This window comes from Primulina huaijiensis, chromosome 18 (assembly GCF_012295235.1).
Source record: "Primulina huaijiensis isolate GDHJ02 chromosome 18, ASM1229523v2, whole genome shotgun sequence".
Taxonomy (NCBI): Eukaryota; Viridiplantae; Streptophyta; class Magnoliopsida; order Lamiales; family Gesneriaceae; genus Primulina; species Primulina huaijiensis.
Window position 1 is genome coordinate 11,303,944 of NC_133323.1, and position 6,197 is coordinate 11,310,140.

Here is a 6,197-nt window from a genome sequence, read left to right on the forward strand (position 1 = left end):
GTGACATCTCCTCTTTCCACGATCTCTCTGAGGATGTGGTACTTTCTCAATACGTGTTTGGACTTCTGATGAGACCTCGGCTCCTTTGCTTGAGCAATGGCTCCCGTTTTGTCACAAAACACCGGGACATGAGCAACTCCATCAGGAATGACGCCCAACTCTTGGACGAAATTCCTTATCCAAACAGCCTCCTTTGCTGCAGCTGATGCAGCAATATATTCTGCCTCAGTGGTGGAATCCGCAGTACTGTCTTGCTTGGAATTCTTCCAAGAGACAGCAGCACCATTGAGCATGAATATGAATCCAGAGGTTGACTTCGAGTCATCGATATCGCTTTGGAAGCTAGAGTCGGTATAGCCTTCCAATTTCAGTTCTCCACCCCCATAGACCAAGAACAACTTATTGGTCCTTCTCAAATACTTGAGGATGTCTTTCACAGCTTTCCAGTGTGGAAGACCAGGGTTGGATTGATATCTACTCACTACACTTAGTGCAAAAGCCACGTCAGGACGTGTAGATATCATCCCATACATGATGCTACCAATCGCAGATGCATAAGGAATGCTTGTCATCGCCGCTATCTCTGCATCAGTCTTGGGAGACATAGACTTGGATAGGGACACGCCATGACATATTGGTAGATGTCCTCTCTTGGACTCATCCATCGAGAACCGCTTCACGATGGTATCAATGTATGTGGACTGGGTGAGACCAAGCAATCTTTTTGATCTATCTCTATAGATCTATATTCCCAATACAAAAGATGCTTCACCCAAGTCCTGCATCGAAAACTTACTTGCTAACCATATCTTAGTTGATTGCAACATCCCTACATCATTCCCAATGAGTAGAATGTCATCAACATAAAGCACAAAGAATGTCACAGCACTCCCACTGATCTTCTTATACACACAGGGTTCCTCAGGATTCTTAGCTAAACCAAACTCTTTTATTGTACTATCGAATCTGAGGTTCCAACTCCTAGATTCCTGCTTTAGACCATAAATAGATCTTTGAAGTTTGCATACCATATGCTCACTTCCGATAGATGTAAACCCTTCGGGTTGAGACATGTAAATCTCTTCCTTAATATCCCCATTAAGAAAGGCTGTCTTAACATCCATCTGCCATATCTCATAGTCATACCATGCAGCTATGGCTTGCAAAATCCTTATGGACTTGAACATTGCAACTGGAGAAAAGGTTTCCTCAAAGTCAACTCCTTGTCTTTGAGTATATCCTTTTGCCACCAATCGCGCCTTGAAGGTCAATACCTTCTCATCCGCCCCAAGTTTCCTCTTGTAAATCCATTTACACCCTATGGGAACAATTCCCTCAGGTGGATCCACGAGATTCGACACTTGGTTCGAATGCATGAATTCATCTCAGATTCCATCGCTTCAAGCCACTTGGATGAATCGACATCAGATAACGCTTCCTTGAAGGTCCTTGACTCACATCCATGGTTAGGCTCATCATGGTCCTCTTCAAGAAGCAGACCATACCTCATAGGTGGTCTCGAGACTCTCTCGGATCTTCTAGGAGCTTGTATCTCCTCTCTTGGCACTTTGGGTGTGGGTTCTATAATTGTGGGTGTCTCTCGAACCTCTTCGAGTTCTATCATCTCCCCTTTTCTATTCAATAGAAATTCTTTTTCCAAAAAGGTTGTATTCCTATAAACAAACACCTTTGTTTCTTGGGGATGATAGAAATAATATCCAACTGAATTCCTTGGATATCCCACAAAGTAACATAAAATGGATCGACTATCCAATTTATCTCCCACTACCTGCTTCACATAAGCAGGGCACCCCCATATTCTAAGATAAGAATATTTGTGTGGCTTACCCATCCATATCTCATATGGTGTCTTGTCAACTGCCTTTGAATGGACATTGTTCAACAACAGTGCCGCTGTCTCAAGTGCATATCCCCAAAAGGATGGCGGCAACTCCGTGAACCCCATCATAGACCGAACCATGTCCATCAAAGTCCGGTTACGACGATCCGAAACACCATTCAACTGCGGTGTAGCGGGCGGAGTCCACTGCGAGAGAATCCCATTCTCCCTAAGATACTCTTGGAACTCGGCACTCAAGTACTCACCACCTCGATCCGATCGAAGTGTCTTGATGCTTCGTCCCAACTGTTTCTCTACTTCACTTCTGAATTCTTTGAACCTTTCAAAGGTTTCAGACTTGTATTTCCTCAAATACACATACCCATACCTCAAAAAGTCATCGGTAAAGGTGACGAAGGAGGCATGTCCATGCTTAGTGGTGATGCTAAGCGGACCGCACACATCGGTACGGATCAAATCCAATAACCCTTTGGCTCGCTCCACATGGCCCTTAAAGGGAATTTTGGTCATCTTTCCTTTTAGACAGGATTCACAAGTCGTGAGAGCATTAATATCAGACATATCAAACATGCCCACTCCCACTAACTTGTTCATCCTTCTTAGGGAAATATGTCCTAATCGATCATGCCACAATTGTGCCGAATTTAGAGTATCTTGTTTGCGCTTGTTTGTTGTTGTTATTGCTTGGACATTGTTTAGTGGAATATCTTTCAATTTTAAATTGTAGAGATCGTTTTCAAGTTCTCCAGTACCAATTAAACATTCATTCTTGTAAATATTGCAAACACCTTTGCTAAATAAACAAGAAAATCCATCTTTATCTAACATAGAAATGGAAATAATGTTTTTCACCAAATCTGGTACAAACAAAACATCTCTCAAAAATAACTTAAAATCATTGTTCAAATACAAGCAAACATCTCCTACGGCCTTGGCAGCAACCCTTGCTCCATTGCCCATCCTCAAGAAGGTCACCTTCCCTGAGCCTCCTACTTCTTCCCATCGTTTGCAAATCATTACAGAGATGTGAGCCACATCCGGTATCCAATACCCAAGAAGTAGAGTTAATTGAAATGTTTACTTCAATATAGAACATACCGTTTCGAGAACTCTTCTGGGCAAGATATTCCCTGCAGTTATGCCTCCAATGTCCAGGCTTCTTGCAGTGATGACAGATGTCAACAGTCTTTTCAGCCTTCACTGGTGTGGCTGCCACTATGGGACCCGGAGTCTGCCTCTTCAAGGGCACGCTCTTCTTGGGACGTTGGAAAGAACGTTTCTTTCCCTTCCCAGGTGGACCGGTTTTCGTACCAGATGAAGAGCCCACAAAAAGAACCGGCTTATCTTTCTTGATGGTGGACTCAAAGGTCACAAGCATGTTCACCAACTCCTCAAGGGTCGGCTCCATCTTGTTCATGTTGAAGTTCACCACAAAAGAATCAAATGAGCTAGGCAGCGATAACAGCAACACGTCGGTGGTCAGCTCCGATGGCAATGCAAGATCCATGCCCACAAGCTTATCCACGAGCCCAATCACCTTCAGGCCATGCTCATGGACCGAGGCCCCATCTCGCAGGCGCAAAGTGATCAGCTCCTTGACGGTAGCATGCCTAAGAGGACGTGTCTGCTCTCCAAAGAGCTCCTTGAGATGCAAATGAATGTCAGCAGCATTCTTTGCATCCTCAAAACGCCTCTGCAGCTCATCATTCATAGAAGCCTGCATATAACACCTAGCCTTCAAGTCATGGTCACACCATTCCTTGTAGGTCTGCAATTCCTCAGAAGTGCAGCCAGTCGGAGCCTCAACAGGGGGCGACTCAGTCAGTGTATATGCAATCTTTTCCGAGTTCAAGACGATCTTTAGGTTTCTTAGCCAAATGAGATAATTAGGTCCGGTTAATATGTGTTTTTCGACTATGGCAGAAAGCGGATTGCGAATTGAAGACATTGTCAAATTTTGTATTGAAAAGTAAAACAGATAAATGTTAATGACTATTTTAAAATATTTAGTAAGATATAAAGTATGGACTTTTACTTTATAAATTTTCGCTCCCACTGTTTTGACATTCTCGCTACCCTCTAGTGAAAACGGGAAACACCTTTCCTCAGTAGGTACGTAAGGTCCAATTAGCGAATTATGATCCCGAATAATATCAGCCAATCATAATCCCTAAAAGGTAGTTTCCAATTGCATCACAATGCAACCCTTAACGTAAACTTTTGTCTCACGTTTGATTAGGACCCAATAATATGACGTCGTTCATCTTTACGTGTCAAGCCTTACCCATCGATGTTGAACCTTAATGGACGGTCGCCATGAGTTCCCTCAATAATATGAGCCGAAATCATGGGAGTTCCACGTAGTTCACATCACCATGTCAATGGATGTCACAGCTTTCCGGCACCCAGGGCCCCCCAATAATATGAGCCGAGCCCCGAGTACGGGTAGCGTTCATCATGNGAACAAACAAGGATGATCAATCGCCCCAACACTAATGGCCCGTGTGAGCTAAACACGGGCCTAGGTCCAATCCTAGGGAAATGCATGGGATGCAAATGCAACTATTATATTAGCTTCCAATATTTACATGTCTTCGATCTTCATAATCATCATGGCCACCATCTTCCAATCTTGATCATCCACTATAATAATATTTACAAATAAATATTCATGGCAAATAGGGATACATCTCATGGGGTGGGAACGGGCCAAAAACCAAGACCACTTTAAATTTGATAATTATTACAATCATTCAACACAAAATATCCTAGCATACACCTAGCAAATTGGGCTTGGGCTTTTGATCATCCTTCATTATCATAATATCACATATCATACACCATCAATTAATTATCACAATAATTAATTGATCCAATATTATATATCTTGATCCCATTACTAACCTCCACGATTATAAACTAAATTAACAAAGTATACAAACACCTTTGTCTACTTTTCAATTAATTTATTTATAACCGAATTTCTTGTAAATCACAATTTACTATAAATAATTAAAGTCCAACTTCAATTATTTATTTTATGAGAAAATGTTTGCAACTTTTGTAATTTTAAACTTAAGGGCCCAAAAACTTATTTTTCACCAAAAACATTTTGGCCCATTTCAAATTCACAAATATGTTAGCCATCCAATGACCCAACAACTCAAGGCCCATGACACTTTGATATTTCAAAACACCTTTTGAAAACCCTAGTCGTCATCGCCGTCGCCGGATTCCGGCCAACCAAAATTTTTTTTTATTTTTTATTTTTCAATGAGGGGCTGCCCTAGCAGCCCGAAATGGGCAGCAACTTGCTGCCCGAAATTATCCCAAAGATGGCCTTGATTTTTGTTGCAAAAACTTGCCTCATGCGGTTAGAAATCGATCTCAACATAATATCATGTATATGCTACAAAAAAACTAGTACCCTTAGCTCTGATACCACTTGAAAGGGATCGATTTTAGGTGTTCAAAATCGCAACGGAAGCTCAATAATGTTTTCTAAACATGAAAACCGAAAATTTTATGGAAAATCTTGAAAAATTCGTACACCAAGTACTAGTGTGCAACATATACAAAAACACAAACTATGACATTCATAGGGTGTTTAGAAGTTTTACTTATCAACCTCTTGAGGTTGATGATGGCTCCAACTAAAGTGTAAACACTTTAGCTCTTGTATGGCAAGAAAAATCTACAAGCTTCCTCCTACCTTCAAAATCAAGCCCACCACCAACTAGGTAGATCACCTCATATTTTGCACTAGAAAAATATGAGGATTTTTTCTTTGAGAAGAGATTTGTTTCTCCAACAATTGAAGAACAAAAATGAGAGAAAAAGAGAGTGAATTTTTTGGCCAAGGTGTAATGAGAGAGTGAAGTGTTTAGTCTAGGTTGTGGGAAAAGTGAAAAAGTAGTCTTGCATGCCATGCAATATTTTAATCAAAATTAATCCACACCCCTTCATCTCCCAAGCATGCAAAACTTAGTGGGCTTGTAACATTTACAAAGGGCCCATGGACTTTTAATTTAATTGTCTCAAAAATATTTGAGCCCAATTAGACTTTACTTGATTTTACTCAAGCCCACTAGTTAAATAATTATTTCCAATTGGGCTCTACAAGGCACAATGTTATTTAATTAATTCAACACTTGAATTAATTTAATTATTTGGACTCTACTAGGCCCACTAGTGTTTAATTAATTCAACACTTGAATTAATTTAATTTAGTCCATAATAATGTTTATGAAAATCACAATTTTCAAATACATTATTCACTTGGCCTACTTTTAATTTAGGAACACATTCATAAATTAAAAATTACATTTCTCTCATA